Below are 15387 nucleotides of genomic sequence, written 5' to 3' on the forward strand. Positions count from 1 at the left end.
TGTAGTTTGAAGCCATTGTTCCGAGTCCTAGTCTCCAGGGAAGCAGAAAACAAGCTTGCTCCCTCCTCCCTGTGGCTTCCTCTCACCTATTTATACATGGCTATCATATCCCCTCTCAGCCTTCTCTTCTTCAGGCTAAACATGCCCAGCTCCTTAAGCCATTCCTCATAGGGCTTGTAAAATGTGGTATTAGGCTGAGTGTTATTTCAAATATTGGTTTATTTATTCAAATGCCATTACAGAAACCCTATCTCCCAGAGGTTCACAAAAGAGAAGCAAATCAGCCAAAAAGTTTTAAGGTCTTCTTATGATTTATATCCTGTCTTTTCTCCAAAACTGGGATTCAAGCCAAATCCCCACAAGATTAACTTGTTCAGCGATATGTAGAGATAACACCAAAGAAAGTTATGACATGAAAACGCAGCGGAACAAATTATAATATTAAAATGCAAAATAGAAAAGAAAACAATTTAAAAGTCCATCAATAAAAAAGTACAGCAGTGACTTGTTCAGAGCTTCTTCCTCAGCATCAAATCACTCAACGTAAGTCTGTCTCAATGGAGACGCCTTTGCCTGACTGTTGTTCACAGCATTTGCCTTTCAGCAACGTCAGATTAGGAAAGTAGGATCTGTGGTGCAACCCTCTTTAAGTATGGATAAGAATCCATAGAATCATAGAGTTGGAAAATATATATTATATAGGTATAAAAGCCAAACATATACGGATCATAAATCAACCTTTGCAAGGCTTTCTGAGCAGGCTGATTTTCCTTTTTATGCTGTGCAGCTGAAGTATTTTCTGCAAAGTCCAATGTAAACAATGGACATTGTTGCCAACAGATCTTTGTATATCGGTGGCATTCAGAAACCCTTTTATTGTTGCCAATTTTTTCATGACACCAACATTGAGCTAAGGGGACCCCATTTGGGGTCAGGACCCACAGTTCAAGAAGCATTGCCATATAAGACTCTCTCAGAGAGGAGTGGAAATAATAGTCATAATTAATGCTTCCCTCTACATCACTTTCTACGAACTGGCACAGGCTGTGAGATCGACAGGGGAAGCCTTTCTCTTGGTCCCACCACCATCACAAGCGAAGTTGGTGGGGACGAGAGAGAGGACCTTCTCTGTTGTGGCCCCTCAGCTCTGGAATGCCCTCCCAAAAGAGATTAGATTCACCCCCTCCCTTCAATCCTTTCGTTCCAACCTGAAAACATGGATGTTCAAACAGGCCTTTGACCCTGAGTAGGCCGAATGGGACCATATGAAACTGACACTTGGCACCTTATGAATTGATGGCAGTTAGTTTTTTCTACCTTTGTTTTCAAATTGTATTGTTTTGATTTTATACTACATGTGTTGATAGGAGCTGTTGATGTAATTGTATGTGACTTGTTTTATACTCTTGTACCGTTTTTACCTGTTGCATGTTATATGTGCACCATGGAGTGCTTTGTAAGGCGCCCTGAGTCTCTTTGAGGAGTTGGTGGCAGGATATAAATAAAGATTATTATTATTATTATTTTACTGTCACAAAAGCACAGTATGGCACAGCAAATGACATCTATATGCTGGAATTCGTATTAAAAAAATCACAAGTCGAACACTTCCCAAGCGTCTAGGACTGTGTGATGTATTTTTGAATGTTGCGTGCGGATAGAAGTAAAGTGGCCTTTTGCAGGTGACAGATCATGATTTTGTCGATGCGCCTATTATTATTATTATTATTATTATTATTATTATTATTATTATGTTGCATAATGGACTAGGAAACGCTGTTAGGAATACTAGATAGGTGGACATTTTACAGTTTTCTGCTTGCATTCAGTGTTCCAAAGTGTTGTGGATACATTATTCTTCAGGGGAAAAAGTGTATATACAAATGCCCAAAACAAAAACAAAAGAAGATTATGCCCCATTTTCTGTGCTAAAACTTTGTTCCTGTTCAGAAAACCCAGAAATTTCTGTGCAGAAAAATTGCCGAGGAAAAAAAGATTGTGCAAGAAGTCCATGGCTGAAATTCATGGATGTGTAATCTGGAATTACACTTTCATAAGTGTTCAGTATTCATGAACGTTACATAGACTTTGGTTGAAAGAAATAATGTTATTAGACACCACTTTAACAGCCATGGTTCAATGCTGTGGAGTCTTAGGAGTTATAGTTTGGTGAAACATCAGCACTCTTTGGCAGAAAAGGCTTAAGACCTTAGAAAACTTCAGCTCCTGTGATTTCATAGCATTGAGCCATGGCAATTAACAATTTTTAACAAACAGACAAAACAGAGTTTGCAAGCTTGGTAGTTGATTAAATGTCCCTTGACCAGTATCTGGCCACTTGAGTGCTTCTGGTGTTGCTGCAAGAAGGTCCTCCATTGTGCATGTGGCAGGGCTCAGGGTGCATTGTAGCAGGTGGTCAGTGGTTTGCTCTTCTCCACATTCGCATGTTGTGGATTCCACCTTGTGGCCCCATTTCTTGAAGTTGGCTCTGCATCTTGTGGTGCCAGAGCGCAGTCTGTTCAGCGCCTTCCAAGTCACCCAGTTTTCTGTGTGCCCAGCGGGGAGTCTCTCATTTGGTATCAACCATTGGTTGAGATTCTGAGTTTGAGCCTGCCGCTTTTGGACTCTCGCTTGCTGAGGTGTTCCAGCGAGTGTCTCTGTAGATCTTAGAAAACTGTTTCTTGATTTAAGTCATTGTCGTGCTGGCTGATACCCAAACAAGGGATGAATGCTATGAGGTCATGAAAATTGTAGTTTGGAGAGACGCTAGCGCTCTTTTGGCAGAAAAGGCTAAAAAGCTTGCAAAATCACAACTCCTATGATTTATAGTGTGTAGGGAGAACATTGCTAAGGAATATGTGCCAGGAGGAAATATTCAAGACCTGCATCCCTACTCCTACATGTCATAGGATGCTACAAGTACTCGGTCTGTTTTGCTATGATGAAACATGGAGTAATCTTGTTCTCAGCCATTATTCCGGCTGTTGTTTGCCCCAAGCCACATGAGAAACCATTTCCAGGTGTGGGAAGTCCCAATTATCTCTTAACCAATATAGACTGCCATAGGAATACAAGGAGGAGTAATTTAAAGCCTAGTAAAGATTTTCCCCCTTGAATTACTTTTGTAGTTTGGGGATTAGCACTATCTCATATATGGATCTTAATTCCCTCCGTAATATCTTGCACAAACCAGCGTAACAAATAGAAGCTTATGGTGAATACATGCTTGTTGACAAAACGAAATACAAAGGGAGAAGATGGGTGTTGGTAGTTTTGCCCATCCCACAGGCCAAACTGCTGTTGTCTCGGAATCAGGGGGTGTGCAGTGCGACTTTTTCGGTGAAACCAGGTTGCTTTTTTGGCTCATGTTCAGGCATCAGATTTCACACCACATGTGATGAAGACAGAGCTTGGCAACATCCCTTCCTTGGACTGCAACTTACAGAAGCCTCCACTGGCACAACTGGCTGGAAGAGCATGAGAGCTACAGCTCCAAAGGACATCTCCAAGTGCATTATGAGGATCATGGGCAACCCATTCAAACTATAGTTGTCTGAATCCTAGGGTGCCTTTATTCTGTAACATTAATCCAATTAAACACCACTTTAACTGTCTTGGCTTAGATCTTAGTGAAGAAATGTGCCTTTTGGAGAGAAGGGCAGAGACATGGTGAAACCTCTAGCAAAGAATTCTAATTCACTAAATTACAAATCCCAGGATTCCATATGATAGTATTGCAGTTAAAGTGACATCAAAATGCAATGTGGAAACTTTTGGAAAGGCATGGCCCTTTAGAGACCATAACTTTTTGGAAAACCAGAAATCTCCATAGCCTTTTGGAAGTGTGACCCTTTTGGAGTATAATCTTCCTGAGGAGAATTAAATACTCATTTGAGTGAATCTTCTCCTTAGTGATAAATATCCACTAGTATTCATGCAAGGCAAATTAGGTTTTTCAGTTGTTAGACTGATATACCTGGTTATGTCACTGAACTGTTAGGAACAAAAATATGCCAATGCACAAAATATATAGCAGATCTTCAGAAGTGTTATTGGTAGAAGTATAATAGCTGGGACCCAATGCTAGTTGCATGTCGCAGGTCAGAATTAGAAAAGCGAATGCAAACACGTATTTGAACATGTTTGCATATGATATCCGGGTAGCCTTAAGCAATATGCTTGGATGTTTGTTGCCCCCCTTCTGCCCCCCCTCTTTCTGGCGAACTATCTTGCCACGACTCTGATGCACCTGCTTCTCTCACTCGCTGCGCTGTCTCGGCATTGGGTCCCAATTATCATACTTTTGCTGTGTTATTTCAGGTACCTAAAAAAACTACTCTCCCATAAAATATATTGCTTTTAAATCATGCTCTCAAGAGAACAAAAATATGTAGTCTTTGTTAAAAGTAACATAGTTGATTTACTTACAAACTTCACGTATTCATCATACAGGTACATTTCTTATTAGTTGAGAGTTTAAACAATAAGTTCTCTAAAATATTCTATTTCAGTCTCTTCTTTGGTGCATACAGACTAACACTCTTTTCAGTCTAATACATTACTGAACATTGACTCAATAAGGACTGACTACACACTGCAGCATACTGACACTACTGATTTCTAAACTGTACTGTACAGCTTCTGATACAAACTCACTGACTTCTAAAATGGAGTCTCAGTCTGAATAGGCCCAGATCTGGTCACATGGTCTGTAGTCCCTCCCACAACCTCAAGCAACATAGAGTTAAGGGAAAACTGCATACTAAATCATATACATACAATATAGTATGCAATCACACTTATATACATAACAAATAACTAATATAGGAGGCTTATAGAAGATTGCTGTTTCCAACAGAAACATCAATTTGTAGTTAGTTGTTGATGAAAATTGTAAGTTTCCTGCCTAGTTAAGGGCGCTATGCATTTAGTTAAGGTGTCTCTAGCTATCTCTCTGTCTGTCATCTATCCACGTACTTTATAGCCTTAGATATAGATATAGATATATGCATGCACAGGGAACCCAGATGGTTCACAATGTGGTAAAGAAACCGGAACAAATAAATTATAATATTAAAACAAAATCCATGACCTGGAACAGGTGACAATACCACATCTCCTCCCTGCCATCTGTTCAGTTGCTTGCAAAAGAGCAGAAAAACAGGGCCTGGCAAAGTCTCTCATTTGGGCCACAGCTCTCAGAACCCTCCCAGCAACGTGGCTGCTGGCCCTACTGGCAGAGGGATGCTGGGAGCTGTGGTCCAAAAATGTAATGTTGCCAAGCTGTGAATGAGAGCAAACTCGGCCTCCCTTTCAAATCCCATGCAACAGTGCTGTCTCTGATATAATCTTGTGCATCCAGACAGGAATGGAATTTGGCATAAGATCGACCAGGTTACTATATAGATCAAAATGCAGCCAATTTTGTTATGGATAGACAGTTGGCCCTCCACATTTGTGGATTAGATTGAGATAGTTTCTCTAGGAATCTCTACATCCTTGATATTATGGTCAACTTCTGACCATAGGATTATATTAGACTCTCTAGAAATCTTCAAACTCGTTAAAGTAGGAAGTGTCCGAACATCTTTCTAGGAATCTTTAGGTCCCCCAGCACAACTCTAGGTGAATATTCAGCTGAAGTTGATCATAGGAGCACCCAGAGAGGTCTTCTCTTTGCTTTAAAACACATTTTCCCACTTTCACTAGGGTCCTATACCCCAGCTCCAGAGAATGTGGAAGGATGACTGTTCTGTCCTCATGATGTACTTTCCTCTGCCCTTAATGAAGGCTCATTCCCATTGATCACCCCTTCTGAGCCCCTCTTCAGACACATACTTCTCCATTTTCTTATTTCACCCAGGGTTTTATTAATTTTACCCTGTGCATTTGGCCCACCCACTGTGTTATATAACTAGCAAGTTATTTTGGAATTGTTTATTTCATATTTTGTTATTTGATGTATTTCATTTTGATGTTATTATTTGCTTGTTTGTGCCGTCATGCCTGGGGGCTATAACTCTTAGTGAAAGAGACATAGACTTGACATTTTTCGCCCAGGGGATTGCTTCTTGCCCTCTTTTAGGAAACTCCCAAGGACTGAGACACTGTAGATAACACAAAATAGGTTTTATTGATCACAAAGAGTTATCCCTTTAAGGCAATAAGCTGGAAGTTTCAAAGGGGGTAAAGGAAATATACATTACAGTCTCTGGTTGTCTTGGGCCCAAGGAGATTTCGCAGCTGAGAAGCTTTTCAAGGTTCCCTCTTTTCTCAAAGGCTGTGAAGGTCAGAACAAACACAACCCCCAGGCCAATGGCCTATGTTAAAGGCACAGAGTCTTCCTTTTGATGCCAAAAGAACTGGTTTGAAGGTGCTTGGGTCTCCTCAATGTTGTCCAGGGCGATCTGGATATGAAGCATGAGTCCCAAGGGTAAAAACCTTAGAATTGGTGATGAGAGGTAACTTAATTAAGGGCTTTAGAGCCAAGTCTCTTTCTCATGTCTAACTGATAGAAGTTTTGATTGTAGAATGGAAAAGGAAAGGCTTTGCCCTCCTCCAGGAAGAGGTGGAGCCAAGCAATTGAGCTGAGGAAGCAATATAACTGGTGCAAACAACATTGATTGACAGCTATAAATAACCAATCAATCCAACTATACATTTACAAACTTAGCAAGTATGGGCATGTTATACAGATTAAACCTTTGCACTTTAAAGTTCTACACACAGGTGGCACCACTCACGCCGTCACATTGTTTGTATTTTATTTTGCTGCACTGTAATTTTGGGCTTGGCCTCATGTTAGCTGCCCTGAGCCCCCTTTGGGGAGATGGGAGGGGGGTTGTATAAATAAAGATTATTATTATCATTATCATTATCATTATTATTGTGTTTTGTGATCAGTCACGCAATTTTGGCATCAATGAAAAGGTATCTGCATAAAATATATGTGTTTGGCCATTCAAGCCCATATCTAGCTACTATCAGTGCTTAGGATCATTCCATTGGGGTACAGCAGGGCCATCAATAACCACTGGAACCCCCAGTGATGGAATGGGTTAAACCAGGCAAACTGCAGCCCTCCTGCTGTTTTGGCCTCCAAATCCCAGAATTCCTTAGCATTGAACAAGCTCAATGGGGCTTTTGGGAGTTGGAGGCACAAACAGCTGGAGGGCCTCAGTTTGAGGACGTCTGGGTTAAACCCTTGTGATACTCGCCACAGAATAAAATTCCTTGCACGTTATATTGCTCAACAAAGAATAGCTGATCCACCCCTCCAGAAGACTGTTAGTGAATTTCTCACCTCAAAAGTTGAGCTTTTTATATATATATATAATTTGAACCCAAATAAAGTACAGGACATTTTTTGATGATTTGAACCCAACCGCCTGACGAAGGCTCTTCTGAGTTGAAACCGGTTGCAGGTTGGAGTCAATTCATATGACTACTGGAGTCTACTCATATGTAATAAAATACAGGACATTTTCTCAAACAAAGACTTTGTTTTATACTTCAAGAGAAGAACCAGTTGTTTCTACTTAATGTAAGTTTGGTCCAGATCCATCATTGTTTGAGTCCACAGTACTCTCTGGATGTAGGTGTACTACAACTCCCAAACTCAATGTCAATGCCCACCAAACCCTTCTAGTATTTTCTGTTGGTCATAGGATCATCCCATTGTGTGCCGTGTTTGGTTCAATTCCATCATTGGTGGACTTCAGAATGCTCTTTGATTGTAGGTGAACTATAAATCCCAGCAACTACAACTCCCAAATGTCAAACTCAGTTGTTTTGAATGATGGTCACTCCTTGGGTTAGTAGGTGTCTTGTGGCCAAATTTGGCGGCAACTTGCCCGATGGTTTTTGAGTTATGTTAATCCCACAAACAAACATTACATTTTTATTTTTATTGATTTTCTATTAATAATGTCTGCTTTCTGGACTAATGTGCTCATATCACAGGAGTTGTAGTTTTTCAAGGTCTTTAGCCTCCTATGCCAAAGAGGGCTGATGCCTCACCAAATGATAACTCCTAGGATTCCATAACATGGTGCCATGGAAGTTCAAGTGACGTCAAACAGTGTAGATGTGCCAAACGAATATTGTTCATTTTGCAATATGTGAGCAGATCTATGGCTTAGCAGTGGTTGCCTGAAATGCCCCCTTTCCCCAGTCCTGACACTCAATGCAAAATTATACGGCAGCTGCAAACTAGACGTCAGCCCACTGTAGATGGATTAAGGGGAGTGAACCACCCGCCCGAATGTGTGCAGCAACTATGTAGGACTGTGCCAGGTATTCAGGTTGAAACTGGCTATTTATACAGAGCAGATCCACCCTGAAAAATATTTCAGTAATGTGACTATTCATCTTCCCCCTTTTTTCAAAAAAAAAAAAAAAGGAATACCATAAATCCGGTGCCATTGTTTCCAATGAGCTGCTTCTTTCACCTCGTTTCCTCTCTTGGGTTCTAGTTCTTTCTAAATCAGTTAGATGGGAAACTCAAGGGATCAATTGAGAGTGGAGGAAAGGAACACAATATTGCAATCTGGGGTCCTTTCATAGTATAAAGTTATAGCACTATGGTTCCATTTCAACTGCCATGGCCACATCTTGTAGAATCCTGGAGCTTGTACATCGAGCGCAGCAAATTCAAATAATTAATGCAGTTCGACACCACTTCACTTGCCATGGCACAATGCAATGGAATTCTGGCAGTTGTAGTTTTACAAGGTCTTCAGCATTCTCTGCCAAAGAGTTCTGGTAGCTCCCCAAGTACAAATCCCATTAAGGTAAAGGTAAAGGTTTTCCCCTGACATCAAGTCTAGTCATGTCTGACTCTGGGGGGTAGTGTTCATCACCATTTCTAAGTCGAAGAGCCGGCGTTGTTGGTAGACACCTCCAAGGTCATGTGGCCGGCATGACTGCATGGAACGCTATTACCTTCCTGCCAGAGTGGTACCTATTGATCTATTCACATTTGCATGTTTTTGAACTGCTAGGTTGGCAGAAGCTGGGGCTAACAGTGGGAGCTCACTCCACACCCTGCATTCGGACTGCCAACTTTGGGGTCAGCAAGTTTAGCAACTTAGTGGTTTAACCCGCTGCTCCACCGGGGCTCCAGTACATTTAATGGGGGTGTCAAACGGCTTCCATTCTATAATATAGATGCATCCTAAGTGTTCCTCCCTAAACTGCAAATCCCAGGATTCTGTGTGATGTTGACAAGACAGTGGAAGTGGAATCTTAGCATTATAACTGTGTTCCATAACAGGGCCATTGGTCATGAAGCGGATCTAAACCCTTTGTGTTACTTTACCTTGAGTAACATGATCTGTGCATTCATTACCTAGTGAATTCTTAAAATTGCATCCAGTTACAGTAACTAGGACGCCCGGCAACTAATGTGAAGATATCAGTAAAGAAAATAATTGCTATAGGTTGAATCTCCCTTATCTGCAATGCTTTGGACCAGAAGTGGTTGGGGTTTTTTTTTCAGATTTTGCTTATATGTATAAGTCTAAACATGAAATTAGTTCGGGTTTCAAATACACCTTAGTTTGGGTTTCAGATAATCTGGATTTTATATGGCAGTTTAGATGGGTCCAAAGCTTGTGTCCATTATACCATCAGAAAGCAAAGATGGCACAATCTCAGCCACCCATTTTGACAAGTTTGCATTTTGGAGTGACATTAGTTAGTGCAGCATTTCTCAACAGTATTTTCTGTTGTTCATGGGGGTTTTGTGTGGGAAGTTTGGCCCAATTCTATCATTGGTGGGGTTCAGAATGCTCTTCGATTGTAGGTGAACTATAAATTCCAGCAAGTACAACTCCCAAATGTCAAGTCTATTTTCCCCAAACTCCACCAGTGTTAACATTTGGGCATATTGAGTATACGTGCCAAATTTGGTACAGATCCATCATTGTTTGAGTCCACAGTGCTCTCTGGATGTAGGTGAACTACAGCTCCAAAACTCAAGGTCAATGGCCACCAACCCTTCCAGTATTTTCATTTGGTCGTCGGAGTTCTGTGTGCCAAGCTTGATTCATTTCCATCGTTGGTGGAGTTCAGAATGCTCTTTGATTGTAGATGAACTATAAATCCCAGCAACTACAACTCCAGATTACAAAATCAACCCCCCCCCCTCCCACAAACCCCACCAGTATTCAGATTTGGGCATATTGGGTATTTGTGCCAAATTTGGCCCAGTGAATGAAAATATATCCTGCATATCAGATACTTACATTACGATTCATAACAGTAGCAAAATGACAGTTATGAAGTAGCAACGAAAATAATGTTGTGATTGGGGGTCACCACAACATGAGGAACTGTATTAAGGGGTCGCGGCATTCGGAAGGTTGAGAGCCACTGAGTTAGTGAAACAGAGTGCAAAGAGAATTTAAAACTGTAAATGGTCCTTTATATACAGTGTTGTAAATAGAGTTGCAGTGAGGAGATGCTTTAAAAACCTCCAAAAATCTTCTCAACAAGCGTTGTTGTCGTTAATTGTTGTTATGGTGACTCCATGAATGGGAGACCTCCAAGTCTCCTTACTTGTAGGTCCTCAAGCTCAATATCTTGTGGCAGGGAGTTCTAAAACCAAACCACTGCTTGAAGGAAAGGGTTGATAATGCACAGCCACCACTTGGCTAATTTTCTATCAGTTGGTGCTTTTGGCAAAAGAATGGTCTTGTAATGTAATGGTGCTGTGACCCGCTCCGCTGCTGGGTTGCTTTTCCTCTTGACCACATCTGCCGGCCGAGTTGCCTTCCGAAATAGCTTTCGCCCTCTTAGCTGACGCAGCATTTCTAATCACTGCGCTTGGCCCTCCAAAGAAGAAGAAGTGGTTTGTGGCAAAGGAGGAATGACTCAGTGGAGGGAAGACACAGGGCGCATTGTCTCCCTGGGAGATTGCTTTTCCCTTTGCTCCTTTGAGCCCAGAAAGGAAGGGAACCTAATACCCTATAAAAAGGCAGGATGGTGTCTTTTATAGGTGGCTATTGCCGGATACAATTACTGTTTCCACCGGCCTAGAAAACGTGGGAGCTTTACTCCTGCTCCTCTGGTTAAAATGACCTATTTCTTTTGAAAATGTTGTCTAATTCTGTTTTCCGTATACTGACGAGTTTTTGGAACAGGGCTCTTGGAAGGGCTTGGGGTAATTGGATGCAATGGAGAAGGGCATGGGTTTTTCCCCCTCTTCCCAAAACGGACGACTGTAATTTCAGGAACTGGGTGTGCAATTTTGGGACTTTAGATCTCCACGTTCGCATTGAGGAAGTGCTTCATCCCACACCTATAGTTTGCTGTTTGCTTAGCCAGCTTGGACCACTTACGCCTGTGTACTCCACCCATTTGGCTTCACCCACTCACCCATCTTCCACCGCTGTGCTGCCCATCCTTGGCCGCCTGCAACGTGTCTGTAGCGTTTCAGCAAGGACAAACCTTTCAGCACTTCAGAGATGAAAACCATGGAATCGTAGAGTTGGAAGAGACCCATCCAGTCCAAGCCAATTATGCCACGCAGGGGAGTTGAAATTTTTTTCAAGAGTAGGTCCATAACACACACACACACAAAATTAAATTCTATGACTCAGTCTATATTTTTATATAGCCTTAATTAAATCAAATTTCTATTTTAGCTACAATTTCAGGGCTAAATAAACCTCTGAAAATGACTCTTAATTGGTAATTTAGTGGTTACAAAAGAATACCAGAACGCCTGTTGGAAATAATTGAAAACCGTGCCAATACAGTTTGACAGAAAGCAGGCTCCATCGATAAACTTCAGTGGACACTCAAGAGTAGTCATGTGCATTCAGGACTTACCTTGATCCATTTCATGTTGGCTTTTGGTGGGGACCCCGATCCATTTTCGACTATGTCTCCTGGAATCAGGAGGTCAGATTTTTTTTCCAGGGCCAAATGATCAATTTTCTGCCAGGCCCAGGCATGTAGCCGGGGGGGGGGGCACTTTGGGGGCTTTGGGGGCTTCACCCCCCCTCCCCAAAAATTCTCATGGTGGTCTGTGAAAAGACCTTACTGGTACATTATTTAAACTGTTATGTTTATTCATATCATGATCTGATCACCATGCTCAATATATCCCAGGTCCCATGCAATCTATCCAAAAAGCAGGCCCATCTGCCTTGCATTTTCATCTCAGGAGGGGTCTTTCCGTTTCGTGCCATCCGAATGGACGGAATGAAATGGAAACACGAATGAAATTAATGGGACAAATTTCGGGCCCATGACTACTCCAGATTGCAAGTCCAGTCAGTCTTTCTTGCCTCATTGTCTTCCTTATATATGTTTTCAAATGTTTAAGAGTTGAAAAGGGCCTTTCATTCATAGCTGTTGACACTGGCAATGATGTAGAAATCTGAAGAAGTTTCTTCACATTAGACAAAAACTGTCTGTCACAGACAAGATATGCTTCCAGTGCATTTGATGGCTTTTCTGCAGGTGTAATCTTTTTCCCATTTTCTACACCACAGGTCAAACTCTTCCATCAGTGTGTCAGTATCCTGAAGGCATTCATTGTAAAGTTATATGCACTTGTTCAGGTTGGATTTTAAATGGCCACAATTAATAGGGAGGAACACTTTTCAGTCCCTGAATTACTTTCCTGTGCCTTGTGAGCCTTTCTTGAAGCTGACAGCAGAAAAAGTCCAGAAATGGGATGTACACATTTAGCCTATAGTATTCCATTGGTGATGGTAAAGTTGCCTGCATGTTGCTTTTACAAGTCTGAATTGAACAGGTGCAAAGAAGCCTAACTTCTCTACCCATAGATGTCACCACTGATCTTGCTGTGTCAAAGATCTGAAATGCTTTCACAGATTATGTGCATGTCTCCCTGGCTTTTTCTAGGGACTTGATCAGAAAGCCCTGGTGAAGTGTCCCGCTTTGGCAGGCTTTTGCGAGGAAAGAGGGAACAGCAGGGAAAATCTTTTGCCCACTGCACAGCTCCCATGAAGAAAGCATCGCCTTTGCAGGGCTGAAACATACTAGCTCATTCATTGGGGCCAGCACAACATGGGAAGCCTCCCATGTTGGGGTGGAAATGCCTGGTGATGCTTTTACCCTGGTTGGGGGCTATGCTGGATGTCATCCAACATCATGTGGTCTCTGTCCCCCAGAAGGGATGAAAGCACCTAGGATGAGACTGCAACATGTTGCAGACTACAGAAAATGTCCATATCTACTCTTTATAATATTTTGGTAAGCTGCAAAGATGATGACAGAAGCTTTCTTAGGATATGTATGGTTACTACAAATTCAGCATTCAGAATAGCTAAAAGAAGGTGTCCAGCTTGTGAAGAAGTCTCACTGTTGTAGAGGACTCTTTTAGTTCTTGAAATGTTCTCACCACCACACTATACAGTATCACAAAACGTAAAACTACATCATGTTGTTCAATCTAACAGGTTTCAGAAGGTGGCAACAGGTTGTTTGCTCATGTTTCACAAAAACAGTCTTTTATATAATAGTGATGATGATGTGAGATTTTGGCTACTGTCCTAATAATTATTAAATCATTACTTTTGTCATTTAAGAGAAATGAATTTAAAATGACCACCACAATCACATCTTTCATGCAATAAAATTAACACAATAAGGAGCATCGGCTGCCATGCTTTGCTATAACACTGTCATCAATATACAAAGGCAATTTTTAAAATATTGTTTTTATGGATAGTGGGTTAATTCTAAACTAATTATTTCCAGGTTTTCTTTGGTCCCAGCATATATTTTCTTCTGATCCCAGAATATATATTCTTTCTGGTGTTCTTTTGCAGCAGTGGTTACCAAATAATTTTCGTAAGGGGACACATTTCAGGAAACGGCCTCCGCTGGTTTGGATCTCTCTCTACTTCTGGAAACTCAAAGGCTGTCACTCAGAGCCTACGAGTTTGGAGAGTTAAAATTATGGGCAAAGTGGGGGGGGGAGGGGGGGCAAAATGTATAAATATGAACAAGGGAAGAAATTTGAGCAAATAGAACCTGCTTGTTACGATCATGCAATGACATGGAAGTGTGCAATTAGGTCTGAAAATTGCACGTTTCTTCTGGAGGGTCAGGCGGTTACTGTTTTACTCATTTCCTGGGATAAGATGGAAAGAACCAGATGATGGTTGTGACGAAGAAAGAGGACATCCCTCTGTGACCAATGGGTTTTGAGACTCTTTATGAGTTCATTTCAGGTTCTGTGATCAAGGATAGGAACATCCCAGGTTCCTAGTTGCCTCTAGATCTACAATATTGGTCTAAGGGTGCATCTACACTGTGAAATTAATGCAACTTGACCGTGTTTAAATGGCATGGCTCAATGGCATGGAACTGTGGGATTTCTAGTTTGGTGAGACACCAGCGCTCTTTGGTAGAGAAGGCTAAATGCTTTCTAAAATGACAACTCCCATGATTCTATAGCAATAAGCCATAGCAGTTAAATTGGGGTCAACCTGCATTAATTCTGCAATGTAGATGCACCCTTGATTCATCCAAATGTGATGATATTGATCCCTAGAGAAGGTGAACTGATTTTTTTATTGCTTCACTCTTAAAGCCTTGATGACTGGAGATCCTTCCACGCCCTTTCATTAGATGTTCCCCTCCCAAATTACAGTGCTCTTAAATGGTGGAATGGGGAGGGACCCGGACCTTAAATCTAGACATCACTCCTTTCTCCTCTACTTACATCTTAAATATCAGCAACTTCTAGAGATGTCAGTGTTTACTAGTTTTGTTATCCATTGCAAGAATAAATAATTTCAAGCCTTTTCTTCTGAGATTTTGGTTTACAATTTTTGGTGATTTTTCATACATGGACACATTCCAAGAAAACGTTGTAATGTAGCTTCAAGTTATTTCAGATTTACAACGACTCTATGACAAACCTATTATGGTGTTTTCTTGGCAAGATTTATTTGGAGTTGTTGCCTTTGCCTTCCTCTGAGGCTGAATGGGACTTGACCAAAGTCAGTAGTGGGTTTCCGTGTCCGAGTGGGGAATTTGAACCTTGGTCTCCAGTATCATAGTCCGGTGCTCAACCACACACAATTGTGCACACAAAATATTTGCTTTTACAAAAAGTGGAATTCATTGTTGAACTACAAAATATATTGTAGTTACTTGACTAGAAAACAATGTATTTTGCACAAAAATGCATTGGAGAGGAAATTTAAGTTTTTTGTACAAACATCAACTGGCATTCTGGTAGGTAGTGAAAGTGAAATTATGATGCTATTATTATGTAGCTAGAAAGGGATTGATAGTACATGTGCCTTCTTGGCATTTTCCTCCTCTGGATGGCACAGCTCTGTGTGTTTTTTATGTCCCTTCCTGTCTGCGCTCCACTAGCTTGCTGCTTTCAAATAT

General features: G+C 41.2%; 1 protein-coding gene across 2 annotated transcripts in view; it reads left to right on the forward strand.

Moving 5' to 3' along the window:
* ZBTB7C (zinc finger and BTB domain containing 7C) overlaps positions 1 to 15387 on the forward strand; it is a 301985-nt gene that overhangs the window by 262354 nt on the left and 24244 nt on the right. The gene's annotated exons all lie outside the window — the stretch shown is intronic.

This window comes from Anolis sagrei, chromosome 2 (genome assembly GCF_037176765.1).
Source record: "Anolis sagrei isolate rAnoSag1 chromosome 2, rAnoSag1.mat, whole genome shotgun sequence".
In the NCBI taxonomy this organism is placed as follows: Eukaryota; Metazoa; Chordata; class Lepidosauria; order Squamata; family Dactyloidae; genus Anolis; species Anolis sagrei.